Raw genomic sequence first — 20,416 nt, 5'->3', positions numbered from 1 at the left:
TCTGATGGACATGGAAGGGTCCTTTCGGGCCTTGGACAGAGTTGAGGGCGGAGGTGTGGATGAATGTTTTGCAAATCCCCTGTTGGAATGAGAAGTTTGCTGGGAGCGGATGGGAGGGTGGTTTGGTGGGGGTGTGCACCATCAGGAAGTCGAAGAGGGAATGATATTTACAGAAAGTGGGTAGGGGTGGGGAGGGAAACATATCTTAGTTGGTGGGTTTCATTTGCAGCTGACGGAAATGCCGGAGGATGACATGATGTCTGCAGAGGGTGTTGGATTTTAAAGTGATGTAGAAGGGAGTTCCGTCCTCGTCTCAGTTGGAGGGATGAGTTTTGGGAGCGGAGTTGAGGGAAGTGGATGACATGAGCTGGAAGGCATTATCGACTAAGTCCTAGGAGAAAATGCCTCGCCACTGATTCAATCTCCTCCCTGGTAATTGTCTGAGTCTGAACAGACACGTCATAACCATGGTGACATACTTCACTTCCTGATGTGTTTTTAACCACATATCCCCAACATCACCATGTCAGCCGACTTGCATTTCATTAACATTATTAACTCTTCCACGTCTCTGCTCTTCTGCAGCTCAAACTCTAATCGTTTGAAAGTCACGGTCATAATACACTTCCATCCGTCCATTCAAATTCCCTCCCTGCTGTTGTGCTCGTTATGCAAGGAATAGGGAGAGAGTGGAGTTGAACATGTGGCTACAGGGATGGTGCAGGAGGGAGGGTTTTGGATTTCTGGATAATTGGGGATATTTCTGGGGTAGGTGGGACCTGTACAAGCAGGATGGTCTTCATCTGAACCAGAGGGGTACCAATATCCTGGGGGTAAATTCGCTAAGACTATTGGGGTGTGTTTAAACTAATCCAGCAGAGGGATGGGAACCAAAATTGTAGTTCACGTATCGAAAAGTTTGAGAGTAGGGAGGTCCAGAACAAGTTTCAGGGTCGCAAGATTGCAAGACGTTGGTTTGGAGTATGTCGACTTCAACGCCAGGAGCATCTGGAATAAGGTCGATGACCTTACAGGATTGGTTGGTACCTGGGAATTCGGTGTTGTGGCCATTTCGTAGACATGAATAGAACAGTGACATGAATAGTTGCTGCAGATTCCAGGATTTAGATGTTTCAGTAAGAACAGAGAAGAAGGTAAAAGAGGGGGGACCTGTGGCAGTGGTGGTCAAGGACAGTATGACAGTTGCAGAAAAGATGTTTGGGGACTCGTCAACTGAGGAAAGATGGGCTGAAATTAGAAAGCGGAAATTAGATGTCAGCCTGTTGGTAGTTTTCTATAGGCGTCCGAATAGTTCCAGAGATGTAGAGGAAAGGAGAGCAAAGATGATTCTCGATAGCAGTTGGAATGACAGGGTAGTTGTTATGGGGGATTTCAACTTTCCAAATATTGACTGGGAACAAACATAGTGCGAGTACTATAGATGGGTCAGTTTTTGTCCAATGTGGGCAGGAGGGCTTTCTGACACAGTATGTAGACAGGCCAACAAGGGGGGAGGCTACATTAGATTTGGTACTGGGTAATGAGCTCGGCCAGTTGTTAGACATGGAAGTATGTGAGCACTTTGGTGATAGCGACCACAATTCTGTTATGTTTACTTTTGACATAGAAATGGATAGGTGTATACCACTGGGCAAGAGTTACAGCTGGGGGAAAGGCAATTATGATGCGATTAGGCCAGATTTAGGAAGCATAGGATGGAGAAGGAAACTGCAGTGGATTGGCACATTAGAAATGTGGAGCTTATTCAAGGAAACGCTACTGTGTTTCCGTGATAAGTATGTACCTGTCAGGCAGAGTGAAAGCTGTCGAGAGCGGGAGCCGTGGTTTCCGAAGGAAGTAGACTGTCTGGTCAAGAGGAAGAAGAAGGTTTATGTTAGGATGAGAGGCGAAGGCTCAGTTAGGGCGCTTGGGGGTTACAAGGTAGCCAGGAAAGACCGAAAAAGAGACCTCAGATGAGCCAGGAGGCGACATGAGAAGTTTTTGGCGGATAGGATCAGGGTAAACACTAAGGCTTTCTATAGGTATTTAAGGAATACATGAATGACGAGAGTAAGATTATGGCCAATCAGCAATAGCACTGGAAAGTTGTGTGTGGAGTCAGAGGAGATGGGGGAAGCACTAAATGAATACTTTTCAACAGTATTCAGTCTCGAAAACGACAATGTTGTGGAGGAGAATACTGAGATACAGGCTACTACACTAGGTGGGATTGAGGTTCGCAAGGAGGAGGTATTAGAAATCCTGCAGAGTGTGAAAATAGATAACCCCCCTGGGCCGGATGAGCTTTATCCTAGGATCTTCTGGGAAGCCAGGGGGAGATTGCCGAGCGTTTGGCATTGAACTTTAAATCGTCATTGTCTACAGGAATAGTGCCATGCGACCTGAGGATAGCAAATATGGTTCCCATGTTCAAGAAGGGGAATAGAGACAATCCTGTTAATTTTAGATCAGTGAGCCTCACTTCAGTTGTTGGTAAATTGTTGGAAAAGGTTATAAGAGATAGGATTTATAACCATCTAGAAAGGAATAATTTGTTCAGGGATAGTCAGCATGGTTTTATGAAGGGTAGGTCGTGCCTCACAAACCTAACTGATTTCTTTGAGAAGGTGACCAAGCAGGTAGATTAGAGTAAACCGAATGATGTTGTGTATATGGATTTCAGCAAGGCGTTCGATCAGGTACCCCACAGTAGGCTATTGCACAAAATGCGGAGGAATGGGATTTTGGGAGATGTAGCAGTTTGTATCAGTTATTGGCTTGCTGAAAGAAGACAGAGGGTGGTTGTTGATGGGAAATGTTCATCCTGAAGTCCAGTTACCAGTGGTATACCGCCAGGGTCGGTATTGGGTCCACTGCTGTTCGTTATTCTTTATAAACGACCTGGATGAGGGCGTAGAAGGGTGGGTTAGTAAATTTGCAGACGACACTAAGGTCGGTGGAGTTGTGGATCGTGATGAAGGATGTTGTAGTTTACAGAGAGACACAGGTAAGCTACCGAGCTGGGCTGAGAGGTGGCAAATGGAGTTTAATGCGGACAAGTGAGAGGTGATTCCTTTTGATCGGAACAACCGGAATGCAAAGTATTTTGCTAATGGTAAATTTCTTGGTAGTGTAGGTGATCAGAGAGATCTCGGTGTTCAGGTAGAGAGATCCTTGAAATTTGCCACCCAGGTTGACAAGTTTGTTAAGAAGGAGGAGAAAGTGAGGTCTTCAGATGCTGGAGATCAGAGCTGAAAATGTGTTGCTGGAAAAGCGCAGCAGGTCAGGCAGCATCCAGGGAACAGGAGAATCGACGTTTCGGGCATAAGCCCTTCATTCCTGAAGAAGCGCTTATGCCCGAAACGTCGATTCTCCTGTTCCCTGGATGCTGCCTGACCTGCTGCGCTTTTCCAGCAACACATTTTCAGCTCAAGTTTATGAAGCAGGCATACATGTTTTAGCTTTTATTAATTGAGGGATCGAGTTCTGGAACCATGAGGTTATGCTACAGCTGGACAAAACGCTAATGCGGCCGCACTTGGACTATTGTATACAGTTCTGGTCACAACATTATAAGAAGGATGATGAAGCTTTGGAAAAGGTGCAGAGGAGATTTACTCGTATGTTGCATGGCATGAAGGGAAGGTCTTACGAGGAAAGGGTGAGGGACTTGTGGTTGTTTTCGTCAGAGAGAAGAAGGTTGAGAGGTGACTTAATAGAGATATATAATATAATCAGAGGGTTTAGATAGGGTGGACAGGGAGAGCCTTCTTCCAAGAATGGTGATGGCGAGCACGAGGGTGCATAGAATTAAATTGAAGGGTGATTGATATAGGACAGATGTCAGAGGTAGTTTCTTTACTCAGAGTGTAGTAAGGGTATGGAATGCTTTGCCTGGAACGGTATTAGATTCGCCAACTGTTAGTACATTTAAGTCGTCATTGGACAAGCATATGGACGTACATGGAATAGTGTAGGTTAGATGGACTTCAGATTGGTATGACAGGTTGGCGCAACATCGAGGGCCGAAGAGCCTGTACTGCGTTGTAATGTTCTATGTTCTATGATCTAACTCCCACTGCTTCTATTCAAGGGTGCACTTGCGTTCTGTTCACTGTTTCATTGTGCATTACCTGTATGGCATTTTTACGAACGCCCATTTTCGCAAACGTGCACTGCGGCCTTCGCAGCTTAATCTTTCCACAAGGGCTCCCACAGGGTGGAAGGTAAGGAGTTGCAGGTTATTCACCCAATGATGTAATCCTGAGGTCTTCCAATACCTCTCCTGCATGTGGGAGTACTCAAAACAAGGGTTGCTCACCCATCACCGGGCAGCTAAATTTCAAATTTTTCATCATTTTCTACAAATCTCTTGACTGTCTTCCCTCTATCTATCACTGTCATGTCCTCCAGCCCACTCAAGAGCAAATAGAGCTGGTCAATATTATGCAACCCAGCCAGCGGACACGACACCCAAGATTATGTTTTAAAGTGCACTCTCAGATATTCTGCATTCCCTCGAATTCCAAGCTCCGGAGCATGTTCGATTTGAACTGTTTCACGTTTGGTGCCTAAAAGTCACCTACCAAGGCCATAAATTATGAATTCCCGTGGCAACGTAAATCGCACCAGGCAAAAGGAAAGGAATTACTCATCAAGTGATTAAGAAAAACAGCAATACATGCTGAAATCAAGGGTAATGAGCTGGTATCAATACTACATCGTGCCTTTTATATAAAAGAAGCTTCAAAGCTTTTACTTTGTGTGAGTTTAAACAAATGTTGATCCCTGTCACATTATGAGATATTGGGAAGCTGACAAAGTGTTATATCAAACAAGTGATCAAAGAAGTGGGTTTCAAGTCGTATTTTGTCACACAAAACGAAGCTTGTATCACAAAAGTGTGATGACAGAAGTTTTTCTGCTAGAGGTCATCATCTTTTGTCAGTCTCAAAACGCTTCATATGTTAGTGCTGCCATAGCTCAGTGGTTCGAGCCCGGAGTTGTAACCTCGATTCACACTACAACCTTGCTGATTTTTCTTGCAACTATTGCAGCAAGCATCCGAAGGTGCGTTCGCCATGTTGTTAGGAATTATTTTTGAAGGAATAGCTGGAAGTCATTTTATAGGCAGACCCCACCCCCCGCCCCAGGCCCCATTTGTTTCTGTTTGGAAGTCCACATACGTGTTTTCCTTCGAGGAACATGAGGATGACAAGCTTCTGATGCGAATAATGCCTTCGTTTGGCATGAAGAACAACGTGATTCATGAAAAGCAGAAAAGAAACGGTGAAACAATGGGGGACGAAAACGTACAGGGATGCGGTTGAATGCTTCTGTTCCTTGTGTAGAGACAGTAATCTGCTGGAATCCAATTAAACAGGCAGGAAGTTGGAAGAACACAGCTAGCCAGGCTGCCTCAGAGTTGGAGAAGTCAACGTTGAGCAGGTACCAATTATTGCCGATTGGGACAGTCCTTGAGGTACAGCCTCCCGCCTGTGTACCCCTCTGCTTATGTAAACAGAATCGGTTTTAAAGCGAGTCATGAAGAAAGAAGAGGCCAAACGGGTCAATTCCTCATTTTATGGAAGTTGGACTCTCCTGAGGCCTTTGTCACTTTCAAAAGATGTCTCTGTATAGTTCCCTCTATGGGTCAAAATGAGGTTCAGTTCTCCCGCAGTTCATGAACAAAGTTGACGGTATCTGACTTCAGTCTCATTCACTGGTTCATTTAAGATTAAAACTTTGCAGGGAAAGTCTCATTCAGATGAACACTTCAGACGTCAGGCTGTGGGCCAATTAGAGGAAAATGGAAACGAGAATATTTGAATGTTTGATGACTGCCACTGACATAATGTATTATTCTGTGCTCTAAAAGCACGGTGTCACAAACACACTTTTTTGGAAGGAATTTCTCATCGCAGGAAAATAAACCTATGCTGTTAAGAGAAGAAGCAATTACACATGCCGTCCTTCCTAGTCGACTAGTGGTTACCATACAGCGCTTTCACCGCTGTGGTTTGGATTAATTTCTTGGTCGGGGAATCTGGATTTATTGTTGCTGATAAGGGCAACAACACAAGTCGAGCGTCTTTGACATTTCAAATGCGTCCGCATGTGCCTTGAATAATTGTGCAGGGCCGCAAGGTGGCTCACTGGTTCTCACTGCTGCCTCACAGCGCCAGAGATATGATTTGCCGACAACTGGGTCGACTGTCAGTAAGGTGCCTTATTCAGGAGCAAATGAAGAGAAAAAGGGTAAGGAATTGTTCTGTGAGGGTTAATTCCAGGAGGGGTTGTGTGCATTTGTTGCATCGAATAGGCAATTTCTGAACTGTAGGCATTCCATGTTCCCTTATTGTGTTGCTTTAGCACATGTTCAGACAGGGGAGAAAAGTGAGGAAAAACAGTCACGACCCAATCAGTGATTGATCCATTGTGCAACAACCAACGGATTCACTTTTGACTGAGCGAGCTCCCATTTTCTCTACATTGGTAATGGTAGTATACAGCATCAGAGCGGGTTTTCATGTGTTGTTTTGGCCCCAGCATCCTTTCTCAACATGGACTATACTGGGACATAAATAGATGATAAAAGACATGGATGGCGATGACTGGAATGAAAAGACGTCAGGAAGAATGGACAGCGTTTACTTGGAAACAGAATAATGGAAAGGAAGCCAACGATGTAGTGGGGGAAAATGCCATTTGAAAAGACAAAGCGGGGTTTCATGGGATGGTGGAACAGACGAATAGATCATGTGGCGTGAAACCAGGTAAAACTGAGTTGTGTCCGTATAGAAGGTTTCTAGGCGATGTGAATTTGGTGAGAGTAAACAGGAGAGAAATTCCCTCATTCGGATGGATCTATATCTAGAGTATAGAACTTGAAAACCAGCAATGAATGATAAAGAGAAGTTTGGAGCTCGCATTCTTTTTCTTTCTACAGCTATTGAATTCGAAAATGCTTACTTTTTCTCAGGAAAAAAAATTCAGAAGTTGATTCTAAAATATTTGTAAAGATGCGTGCAGACACACAAGGAGTGAATTTCACCGCGACAAGGAGTCTGGGCAGCCAGAATGGGTACACGTTACGTGCACACTCTCTAATTGGTTAACGTTAATTGGAAAGAAACCTCATAACACCTGCAACTGAGCACGACAAAGTGTAGAATGAGCTGATTGTGAGCAAGGCTTTAGCAGCTTGTTCCACGTGAACTTCTATAAAATGTAAAGAACTGAGCTGTTTGTGTTAGCTCAGCATTAAAGGAAGCCGGTTAGCACAGTCTGCTGCATAACTGGTTTATGATATAAAGTGATGCCAACAATGTGGGAATAATTCGCGCAATGTATCAGCATACCTTCAGGTTCCTGATCTCCCCATTCAGCTAATACTTTAGGAGATGGCGAGAATCAAAGTGAAACGACACAATCGTGAGTTGGAACAGACCTGCCGATGTGATGCACCTTTGTTCTTTCATCTGTCGCATTAGAAACTTTGGCTGCAATCACAGAGAAGGGAGTGAGTCCATTTGCTGCTCACTCATCTCCCGCAACCATATCTAGTGACAAGACACGAAAATAATTCCTGTTTGAATTCTGTAATCTTCATAGCAGTACCTTGTCATTTCTATTCTAGTTTTTCTGATAACAGGCAAAATGTCCAATGAGATAAACCTAATAACTTTTGGATTGTTTTAATGGACTGTGCGAGTTTGCAGCAAAATTAGTAATATGATACGAGCTAAACATCCTTTCCAGAATTTAACACAGCGCAGGATCAGCGACATGACAAACGTCATCGACTTCAAAAATCACCTCTGTATCTCTAGTGAGTGATGGATATTCACTCAGGGAGTCTTTATGGCTGATCCTAAGTAACTGAGGTATTTCCCAAGGACAGAACACTCCACAAAATCAGATATTTTTTGAATAAATGCTGTTTTACTCAATGTTCTTTTGCAACTTTTAAACATATATATATTAAATATTAAATATATATGCATACACACACATACATGCATACGCACACACATTTATACATATGTTTACATACACATATGTACATACATATAGCTCGCACATTCGACGGGAAGAACATTCGACGAGGAGGTTGAACAGTTCATCCACTTTATATTGGCGATGCCTCGTGCTCCCACGAGGAGGTTGAACAGTTCATCCACTTTACCAACACCTTCCACCCGGATCTCAAATTCACCTGGACCATCTCAGACACCTCCCTCCCCTTCCCAGACCTTTCAATTTCTATCTCGCGTGCCCGAATCGACATGGACATTTACTATAAACCGACCGACTCCCACAGCTACCAAGACTTCACCTCCTCCCACCCTGCCCCCTGTAAAAACGCCATCCCATATTCGCAATTCCTTCGTCTCCGCCGCATCTGCTCCCAGGAGGACCAGTTCCAAAACCATGCAACCCAGATGGCCTCCTTCTTCAAGGACCACAATTTCTCGCCAGACGTAGTCGACGATGCCCTCCACCACATCTCTTCCACTTCCCGCTCCTCCGCCCTTGAGCCCCGCCCCTCCAACCGCCACCAGGACAGAACCCCACTGGCCCTCACCTACCACCCCACCAACCTCCATGTACAACGTATCATCCGCCGTCATTTCCGCCACCTCCAAACAGACCCCACCACCAGGGATATATTTCCCTCCCCTCCTCTATCAGCGTTCCGAAAAGATCACTCCCTCCGTGACTCCCTCGTCAGGTCCACACCCACCACCAAACCAACCTCCACTCCCGGCACCTTCCCCTGCAACCGCAAGAAATGCAAAACTTGCGCCCACACCTCCCCCCTTACTTCCCTCCAAGGCCCCAAGGGACACTTCCATATCCGCTACAAATTCACCTGCACCTCCACTCACATCATCTATTGCATCCGCTGCACCCAATGTGGCCTCCTCTATGTTGGGGAGACAGGCCGCCTACTTGCGGAACGTTTCAGAGAACACCTCTGGGACACCCGGACCAACCAACCCAACCACCCGTAGCCCAACACTTTAATTCCCCCTCCCACTCCACCAAGGACATGCAGGTCCTTGGTCTCCTCCATCGCGAGACCATGGCAACACGACGGTTGGAGGAAGAGTGCCTCATTATCTGCCTGGGAACCCTCCAACCACAAGGGATGAACTCAGATTTCTCCAGTTTCCTCATTTCCCCTCCCCCCACCTTGTCTCAGACAAATCCCTCGAACTCAGCACCGCCTTCCTAACCTGCAATATTCTTCCTGACCTCTCCGCCGCCACCACACTCCGGCCTATCACCCTCACCTTGACCTCCCTCCACCTATCGCATTTCCAACGCCCCTCACCCAAGTCCCTACTCCCTACCTATTATCTTAGCCTGCTTGTCACACTTTCCTCATTCCTGAAGAAGGGCTTATGCCCGAAACGTCGATTCTCCTATTCCTTGGATGCTGCCTGACCTGCTGCGCTTTTCTAGCAACACATTTTCAGCTCTGATCTCCAGCATCTGCAGTCCTCACTTTCTCCTAGAACATTCAAATGGCCGACCAACCAATTCCAAATATTCTGAATTCACACACACACACACATATGTATGTGTGTGTGAATTCAGAACATTAGAAATGGATGGTCGGCCATTTGAATGTTCTTCCTGTAGAATGTGAGAGCTTAGAGTTTACAGTAATGTCCGTGACATTTGAATCTACGGGAATTGCACCAAACTCCATCTCCTTGGCAACAGCTTTATGGAACTGGAGCTGAACATTGGATCTTTGGGTAGTCTGAGGTGAATTGAGAGGAGTTATATGGAGGCAGTTACACTTCAGGTACAAGAAAAAGGTCGATCGTATACAGTCGGGAGACGAAAAGGGAACATGCAGCCAGTGCAGGCATCCACTTTGGCTGTGCCCATCTGTAACAAGCATACCGTATTTGTTACTTTTTGGGGGGATGTCCTACGAGGGGTAAGCCATGGGGTCCAGATCTCTGGCACAGTGTTTGTCCCTGTGATCAGAAGGGTAGGGGAGAGGGGAGGAGAGCAATAGTTATTGGGCACTACATGGTGAGGGGGACAGATTACAGTTTCAGTGGGTACAGGGCAGGCTCATGATTGATGTGATACCTCCAAGTTACCAAGGTTTGTGATGTCTCGCATCGTGTTTTCTGGATCCTTAAGGGGAGGGGGAGCAGCCCGAGGTCATGTTTCACATATGCATTAACAACATATGTAATAAAAGTGATGTGGATGTATGGCAGAAATTCAGGGATCCAGGGTGACATCTTAGATCTAGATCAAACAGAGTTGATCTCTCTGATTGGTTACACATGCCACGTTATAGTGAGGGAAAAAACAGGGAGAGAGCAGATGAACACGTGGTTGTAAGGATAGTGCAGGTGTTAGGGATTTGGATATCTGGATAGTTGGGGCTCATTCTGGAGTCGGCTGGACCTCTACAAACAAGATGGTCTTCACCTGACCCGGAAGGGAACCAACATCCTGAGTGGATAATTTCTAAAGCTCCTCAGGAGGGTTTAAACGAATTCAGCAGCGGATTGCGAACCCGAATTCTAGCTGCAGTTTGCTGGAAGTTTTGAGTGGTTAGGACATAAATAGGTTTTCGGGATTGCGAGTGAATGCTGGCAAGGATGAAGGTGGTTTGAAGTCTGTCTACTTCACCGCTAGGAGCATCTGGGATAAAGCAAGTGTCATGGGTTGTTCACTGGGACTTCAATATTGTGGCCATTTCAGAGACATGAATGGAGCACTGAAATGAATGGTTGTTCCTGGCACCTCATAGAACATAGAACATAGAAGAATACAGCGCAGTACAGGCCCTTTGGCCCTCGATGTTGCGCCGATCCAAGCCCACCTAACCTATACTAACCCACTATCCTCCATATACCTATCCAATGCCCGCTTAAATGCCCATAAAGAGGGAGAGTCCACCACTGCTACTGGCAGGGCATTCCATGAACTTACGACTCGCTGAGTGAAGAACCTACCCCTAACTTCAGTCCTATATCTACCCCCCCTTAATTTAAAGCTATGCCCCCTTGTAATACCCGACTCCATACGCGGGAAAGGGCTCACACTGTCAACCCTATCTAACCCCCTAATCATCTTGTACACCTCAATCAAGTCACCCCTAAACCTTCTTTTCTCTAATGAAAACAGCCCCAAGTATCTCAGTCTTTCCTCATACGATCTTCCTTCCATACCAGGCAACATCCTGGTAAACCTCCTCTGCACCCGTTCCAGTGCCTCCACATCCTTCCTATGGTATGGCGACCAAAACTGCACACAATATTCCAGATGCGGCCGCACCAGAGTCTTATACAACTGCATCATGACCTCAGGACTCCGGAACTCAATTCCTCTACCAATAAAAGCCAGTACGCCATATGCCTTCCTCACCGCACTATTTACCTGGGTGGCAACTTTCAGAGATCTGTGTACATGGACACCAAGATCCCTCTGCTCATCCACACTACCAAGTATCCGACCATTAGCCCAGTACCCCATTTTTTGTTATTCTTCCCAAAGTGAATCACCTCACACTTAGCTACATTGAATTCCATTTGCCACCTTCCTGCCCAGCTCTGCAGCTTCTCTATATCCTGCTGTAACCTGCCACATCCTTCCTCACTGTCAACAACTCCTCCGACTTTCGTATCATCCGCAAACTTGCTCACCCAACCTTCTAACCCCTCTTCCAGGTAATTTATAAAAATGACAAACAGCAATGGTCCCAAAACAGATCCTTGCAGAATACCGCTCGAGACGGCACTCCATGAAGAAACTTTGCCATCAACTACTACCCTCTGTCTTCTTCCATCCAGCCAATTCCTTATCCAAACCTCCAACTCACCCTCAATACCATATCTCCGTATTTTCTGCAGTAGCCTACCATGGGGAACCTTATCAAACGCCTTACTAAAATCCATATATACCACATCTACCGCTTTCCCCTCATCAACCTCCTTCGTCACCTTTTCAAAGAATTCAATAAGGTTTGTGAGGCACGACCTGCCCTTCACAAAACCATGCTGACTATCCTTGATCACATTATTCCTATCCAGATGTGCATAAATCCTATCCCTTACAATTCTCTCTAAGACTTTGCCCACAACAGAAGTGAGACTCACCGGCCTATAGTTACTAGGGTTATCCCTACTCCCCTTTTTGAACAAGGGAACCACATTTGCTATCCTCCAGTCTTCTGGCACTACTCCTGTAGACAGAGAGGACATAAAAATCAAGGCCAATGGCTCTGCAATCTCCTCCCTTGCTTCCCAGAGAATCCTAGGATAAATGCCATCAGGCCCAGGGGACTTATCTATTTTCACCTTTTCCAGGATTTCCAACACCTCTTCTCTACATACCTCAAAGCCATCCATTCTACTTATTTGTGACTCAGTATTCACATCGACGACAATGCCCTGTTCCTGAGTAAATACTGAAGAAAAGTATTCATTCAGTGTCTCCCCAATCTCTTCCGCCGCCACACGCAACTTCCCACTACTAAATACCTCAGTTTCGATTTTTTCAGTAAGAACAGGAGAGTCGTTAAAAAGGGGGAGATGTGGCATTTTTTGTCAAAGACAGTGCTATGGTAGCAGAAAGGATATTTGGTGAGGACCCGACTCAATCTGCTGAACGAGAATGGGCTGAGATTAAAATTAGGCAAGTGGAGGTCACCACCAAAATGTTCTAGTGATATGGAGGAAAAGATTGCAAAGATGATTCTGGATAGGAACGGAAGTAACAAGGTAGTTGTAGTGGAGAAGTTTAACTTTCCAAATATTGATTGGAAATGTTATTGTTTGAGGAGCTCTGATTGGTCAGTCTTTGTCCAATGTGTGCAGGAGGGTTTCGTGACGCAGCATATAGATAGGCCAAGAAGAATCAAAAATATATTGGATTTGGTACTGCGGAACGAAGCAAGTCAACTGTTCGATTTGGAGATAATTGAGCACTTTGGTGATAGTGACCACAATTTGGTCAGTTTATTTAGTGATGGATAGGGATATATATATATATATATATATATATATATATATATATATATATATATATCGCAGAACATGAGGTACCGCTGGGAGAAAGGCCAGTATGATGCGATCAGGCAAGGGTTATGATGCACCAGATGGAAAAGTAAACGCAGGGGTTTTGCACACCTGAAATATGGAGCTTGTTCAGGGAGGCGCTCATGCATGTCCTTGCTAAGTGTGTGTGTGTCATGCAGGGAATATGAGGTTGAGACAGGGAGCCATTTTTACTCAAAAAGTTGAATTTCTTGTCAAGATGGAGGAGGCGCTGCATGTAGCATGTAATATATAAGCTGAGTTAGGGCACGTGAAAGTTAAAAGCTAGCAAGGAAAGGCTTATAAGAGAGAGGTACTCAGAGCAACAGGGGACATTAAACGTCTTTAGCTGGCAGGGTCATTTAAAACCCTAAAGCTTTCTCTTGTCATTTCAAGAAGAAAAGAATATCTAGGATATGATTAGGGCCTGTCAAGAACAGTAGGAGGACGTCGTCAACGGAGTCCGAGGATAGGAGAGGCGCTGAATGTATATTTTTCATCATATCTCAAATGAAAAAGACAATGCTGTCGAAGAGAATTTTGAGATGCAATATGATAGAAAATACAAAATTGATATTCATAAAGACGAGTTGTTAGCAATTCTTGAAAGCCTGAAAATAGATTGTCCCCTGGGCTTGATGGGATGTATCATAGGATTCTCTGGGAATCGTGGGAGCAGATTGCAGAACTTTTGACTACCAACTTTAGTTCGTCAGTGTCTATGACTCGAATTCAGCAAATATTGTCCCCTTCTTCACGAACAGGAGTAGGGAGAACGCTGGAAATTATAGAAGAGTGGAACGTATTTCCTTGAAGGTGAAGTTTTGGGAAAGGTTATGAGAGATATGATTTATGATCAACTAAGCAGGAAGAAGTTGATTCGCTACAGTCAACACGATTTTGCGAATAGCAGGTTGTGCCTCACAAACTTTATTGAGCTCTTTGAAAAGGTCAACAAACAAGTGGATGAGAGTAAAGTGGTTAACATGGTGGATATGATTTTCACGAATGCACGGTCGGCTGTTGCATAAAATACAGAGACGTGGGATTGAGGGTGATTTCGCGGTTTAGATCAGTACGTGGCTCGCTGAAAGAACACAGAGTGTGGTAGTTAATGGAAAATATTCATCCTGGAGTTCAGTTACTCATGGTGGACCACAAGGTTCCTTTTCGGGTCCACTGCTGTTTGTCACCTTTATAAATGACCTGGGTTCGAGCATGGGATGATGGATGAGTAAATTCGCAGAACACACTAAGTCGATGGAGTTGTCAACAGTGCCGAAGTCTGCGGCAGGTTACAGACGGACATGAATAATCTGCAGATCGGGGCTCAGAGGTGGCATATGGAGGTTATTGTGGAAAAGTGTGAGGTGATTTACTTTGGAATGAACAACAAGAATAAAAAGTTCTGGTCTAATTGTTTAGATGAGCAGAACGATCTCGGCGTCCATGTATATAAAACTCTGAAGGTTAACACACACGTTGATCGATTTGTTTGCAATGAGCACAGTGTGTTAGTTTTTATTGGGAGAGGGATTTAGTTTCAGGGCCAAACGATCCCTTTGCAGCTTTGGAAATTTGTCTGGTATGGCCAAACTTGTCGAGTTGCGTGCGGTTCTGGTCGCCACATTATAGAACGGATGTGAAAGCATTGGAAAGGTTGTAGACGAGATTTCCTCGGATGTTGCCTTCTGTGAAGGGAAGGTCTTACGAGGAAAGGCTGAGGGACTTGAGGCTGTTTTTGCTTGAGATTAGAATTTTGAGACGTGAATTAATACAGACATAAAAGATGATCAGAGGTTGCTTTAAGGTGGATAATGAAGGCCTTTTTCTTCAAATGGTGATGGTTGGCACAATGACACATCGATGTAATTTGAGAGTGATTGATGCCGAGGTCGATTCCTTTCTCAGAGAGTCGTCAGGGTGCAGAACGCCTTGCCTTCAACAGTCGTAGACTCACCAACATTCAGGGCAATTAAATGATCATTGGATACATTTACGGCTTATAATGCCAAAATGCTGGTCAGATGGACTTCACATTGGTATCACAGGTCTGTGCAACGTTAGTGCCAAAAGCTCTTTATTGCGGTGTAATATTCCGTGTTTGAACTGTTCTTCAGCTTGAAGGTGCAATCATCTCTGTTTACTATCAGTAAAACAAACACCTGGCGAAAATCCAATGCGCAATTTTGGCAATGCATGTACTGCCATTCTGTAATGCAACTACAGCAAGCTAACTCATTACACCGCTTGATCTGCCGTCTAATGATGACAAACGTCTCCTGATCTTACCACTGGGACTGTCAACCCAGTTACTCATTTTTTTTCTGTGGACCTGAAATGAAACATAGTGCAGAGCAGGTTATACTGATAATGAATCACCGATTATGAAGCATCAACTTCAGGAAAATGGCACAGAAAATGTGGTGAAAATCGATTTTATTGAATACTGCGCACGTTTTCCGTGGCTTCCTGCGTTGATCACAGGAAATGTTATGTCGCCACTGTACTGGGATTTCCCTTCTATCGGCGTCAATTCGTCAGAGAATTCGATTCACTGACATTTCACCAACTTCCTTTGGCATGTTCATATGACACATCCACTCACACTGCACACAACATCCACAATGTTCAGCATACTACATCCATGAGCATGTGGAATAGTTTTCATAAACAGTGAAGTTCGGATAATGTTATGCAAAGGCAAATTGAAATTCAGTTTAATTAGTAAAGCCGCAGGAAACCAGAGTAAGATTCAAAATGTCAGAAATTCACGTTTATTACCTTGGGCAGAATTCCAGCCCAGCAAAGGGGAAATCTGCCCCTGAATCCCCTGAATCCATGCAATTGCTTGCTCCATGTGTCCACTTGGAAACTTATGTGAAGGAACATTCAAACTGAAGGGGAACTTGTGAGAATCCTCTGCTGTCTGATCTAAAGCTGAAACAAGAGCTGTCTATTCGAGCTGGGACGGAAGCGAGGTGGAGGTAAGACCAAAATATTACTTGGCGTTTATTTCATATTGTCCTCATTGTGATTGTTTAAAAACCCGGGCCAGAAATGTCACAGACACAAAGGAGCAGAAGGAGGCCATTCTTAACACCGATCCTGCCCCGCCACGGCATTCGATATCATCATGGCTGACACAACAATGTTAAGTCTTTTTCCAGCCCATCCACGTCATCGTGTTGCCTAGTGGCTAGCAGATATTTATCGATCTCTATCATAAATAGACTTCGAAAATGTAAATCTGTGAGAGGAAAATGTTCCGTTTTGAGACAGTGGGTTTCTGCACGAATATTGTTGGGTTTTCAGATGACAGCCGTGTCTGGTCTGACCATTTTGCAATACATAAATTAAAACTCGACTCTGACGGGATTCGAACCCACAACCTTTGAATAGCAACTTGTACAGAGATGTAGAAGTCCAACGCGCTTTCCATTGCGCCACAGAGCCGCGCACAGAGTGAGTTTTAAGCACACAAGTTTGCCTTTGACGCATTGCGTTCAGGACACCCATCTCGCGCCTGTCTGTCCTCGTCACACTTTCCAGTACCTGGTCCTTTGCCACGTGTGCTCTGGCTCATCAAGTGTTCGGTTGCAGACTGCTGAAACGTTCTCATGATACTTAGCTTTACCACATGTTCAGATAATAATTTCCAGATAATCAATACTCTTTTAGGTGAAAGCATTCTTCCTAAATCTAATCCTTGTCTCCTGTCTTTCATTTATGTCACTCTGTTCCTTACCAATACAGGCTTATCCCTGTCACACATATCTATCCTCTTCATAAAATGAGCACGTTAATCGGTTTCTCATTCAGCCTTCTCTGCGCTTAGAAAAACATCCCCAGCCTAGCTCGTGTATCTTCACAATGGGAGAGATCCAGCCCTTGCCATTCTTTTCATCTCCAGTGAAATTCTCCTCCTGCAATCAGACGCTTCCAGCAGTCTGGCGATTACAACGGAAAAGCAAAGTTCTCAGAAGGAACGCCAAAAGGCCTGAACAAAATCAGCAGCTCTTGTCCATCTCTGATGAGAAAGGAAAGTTAACGTTTCGAGTTCACTGATCCGTCTTCGGAACTGATGGGAAGGGCGGGTGGACGAAGAATGTGGAACAGGGCGGACGGTTTCTAAAATGATTGAACTGGATGTTGGGTCCTAATGTTTGCATGGTCTGTTGGTAGAAAATTAGTTGCCAGTCTTCCAGCTTGTGTTGTGTCTTGAAGAGCACAGCAGCAGACCAGAAACTGAAATGATTGCCTGGGAACACAGTGTCTCGATTAGAGTGGGGCTGGAAAAGCACAGCAGTTCAGGCAGCATCCGAGGGCAGTAAAATCGACGTTTCGGGCAACAGCCCTTCATCAGGAATACAGGCAGAGACACAGAAGGGTGGGAACACATTGTAATGTTGAAGTACAGGAGACTGTAAGATCGGGATAGTTTTTGTTGATTCTGGACAGAACGTAAGTGATCTCAGCTTTGTCACCGACATTATTTTCCTCTCTCTATTGGAGAAAGTTCACATTCTGAGCAGGAAATACAGTTGCCTCGATTAAATGAAGTGCAGACAAATCTCTGGAAGATGTGACGAGAAGCTTCCACAGTAAAGAGAGATATCGGAAACCAACAGGAAATGTAACTTACAACATTTACAATGCAGTACAGGCACTTCGGCCCTGGCTGTTGCCGCGACCTGTAAAATAATGTGATGTCCATTGTAATGGAAAATCAACATTTATTTTGAAACCAATAAAAGCACAGGGAAACAAATAAGTAAGTACCTAACTTTGAAGAGGCAAGTGTTGCAGACAGAGTGAAAAAAAAATGTAAAGCTAAGCCGAAATAATAGCAGACTTACAAGGCCAGTAAACTACCATATCAACAGTCAAGGAATGAGAAAAAAACTCCGTATCTGGAAAGTAACTCGAATGTTTCAGGTCCCTGAACTTGAGGTGTTGATAAGAAGAAGCAAATTCTAGCATCAAGGGAAAATGTATTATTTGTGGAAGGTGAGCTAGTTTCCTTTTTGGTAGATACAGGAGCAACATACACTGTCCTTAAATCAACACAGTTGAGAAAGTCGATGCAGTGGATGCATCAGGAGTCGTGATACGAGAGAGCTTAACTGCACCACTATTGTGCGGAACCAGTAATGGTGAAGGATTCCAATTCTCATTCCTATTGTCGGAAATCTGTCCTTTAAATCAGATGGCTCACGATCAAATTGTGAGATTGGGGTCGGGTTGTGCAGTACCCTGACAGGCTTGCAGGTAATACGAAAAAAAGATTTACCAGTGCAAGCTGTAAATTACGACTCACGACCAAGATGCATGTCTATGAGTGGCGATTAAGCCAGAGAACCAAACGTTCAGTAAGCGATTCACTCGCCCAGCAATCAAGTAACCATGTTAATTCCATTAACACAGATTTCCTTGCTGGGGTTATGCAGCACTGCACAGCACACATACACCGTGATGGCCCTTACAAATCATATAAGAAAGATCGTTTGAGGAGATTGATTAAACCAGATCAGTTAGTATTGTGCGAGGTTTATTGGAATGATCACAGATGTGCAGTCAGTGTAAACTTATCCAAAGTATCTGTGACGGCAAGTAGACCCTATCCTTTTGATGTGGAAGGCAACTTTCCTCACGTACCATTGGCGAAGGCATCCAGTGAGAGGTGGCAGGATTTGAGACGATGGGTACAGCAGGCACAAAAAAAAACAAAAGATTGTGTCTTCAGCGACGATGTTCGTATCTGATTCAATACAGATATAAGGACAGATATGAAGAAACTAAATTGGCTAACTCAGGCAGATAGAGCAGTCCAGGTAAACCCCTGGCGATTAGCTATGGTAGATGTCTCGGACCCAAGATTAAGAAGGGTCCCTACTGAGTGCAGGGCAAAAGGCAAACGTGATGTGGGGTTCATACGAAGTTGTGAACCCCATAAGAATAGCTCCGAAATCTGAGTATCGTCCTTGCAGAACAGAAGACTCGTTAAAACCCGAGGCTCTCAAAGGATACTACTTTGCATCCCTTCTGAAGGCTTGAGTGATATTTCCCTGTGGATAATCACCGGTGAGAGCCCCCATTGTTCCGGTCAAAAAGGCAAACATTCCAGGTGAATCAGGGAAACGGAGCTTTGTTCAAGACCTGCAGGTAGTCAACTATGCTGTTGTTCCGCCCGCCCCAAATGTTCCTAATCCTTGTACTCTCTTAGCTCAAATTCCAACGGACAGTAAATGGTTCTCTGCTATGGATTTAGCAAATGTCTTCTTTAGTGTACCAATACACCCAGAAAGTCACTTCTGGTTCACTTTTCCACTCAAAGGCAAATCAAACACATTCAAGCAACTTTGTCAAGATGACTGTGAGTCCCCCGCCATAATTAATGGGGCTAGATGCTGGAGTCTGGAGATTCTTGTTTTAACCCCGGGGTCAGCGCTTCTGCAGTATGTAGACGAATGCTTAACAGCAGCACCAACAGAGGAACAATGTGAGAAAGATACGCTTGTGTTGCTCTGCCATATAGCCAGGAATGGGCACAAAGCTAGTTTCGCAAAATTACAAATTGTGCAACAACAGGTGAAGTTCTTAGGTCACTTCTTGTCTGAACAAGGGAAGGCCATTGGTCAAAACAAAGTTCAAGCAATCCAGCAAATTCCAAAGCCTCACACGAAGAAACAATTGCTGTTCTTTTTGGTCATGCACTCCTACTGTAGAATTTTTATCCCACATTATACAACCCTTGAGGCCCCCTAAATGAAATTTCCAATGGCTAGGAGTTGCAGAACCAGAGACCGTACCAGTTGAATTGAAAATCGCGCTCCAAACCATACCTACACTGGGGATTCCGAATCCAAACAAGCCTTTGGTACAAACAGTAGAATCATGACATCTGTGTTGATGCAGGATAATGTGGGAAAACTGAGGCATGTAGCTTACATTTTGGCTAAACTTAGACCCCGTAGCGGCAGGATTGCCTGCATGCCTGCGAGCCGTGGCTGCAGCTGAAAACGTTTGTTGTAGCGTCCAGGGACACAGTCGGATTTGGATAATTAACCCTCCTGGTCCCACATGCATCCTTACTGGTTTCCGAGCAAAACACAGCACACAAGTCGGCAGCACATTGGCTCAGAAACAATACTGTGCTACTGGAAATGCCTAACATTACAATAACGAGATGTAACATCCGTAATGCTGCTAGCCTTCTCCCCACAGAAGGAGACGGAGACTCACATGACTGTGTCCTGTAACTAATAAAATTGCAGCCCAAGATCAGACGTGCAGGATTAACAAACTCAGAATCAGGATATGGCGTTATTTTGGGG

General features: G+C 44.6%; 1 non-coding gene across 1 annotated transcript; it reads right to left on the bottom strand.

Annotated features, from left to right (window-relative positions):
- Positions 1-16,443: 16,443 nt before the first annotated feature.
- trnar-ucu (transfer RNA arginine (anticodon UCU)) lies at positions 16,444-16,535 on the bottom strand. The gene is given in 2 exon segments: positions 16,444-16,479; positions 16,499-16,535. It is a non-coding gene; the product is annotated as a tRNA-Arg (tRNA).
- Between the last annotated feature and the right edge of the window lie 3,881 nt (positions 16,536-20,416).

This window comes from Chiloscyllium plagiosum, unplaced genomic scaffold (genome assembly GCF_037043375.1).
Source record: "Chiloscyllium plagiosum isolate Xiang-an unplaced genomic scaffold, Cpla_swu_hap1 HiC_scaffold_49, whole genome shotgun sequence".
Taxonomy (NCBI): Eukaryota; Metazoa; Chordata; class Chondrichthyes; order Orectolobiformes; family Hemiscylliidae; genus Chiloscyllium; species Chiloscyllium plagiosum.
Note: the sequence above shows the minus strand (reverse complement) of the source record. Positions and strands in the feature narration are given on the sequence as shown.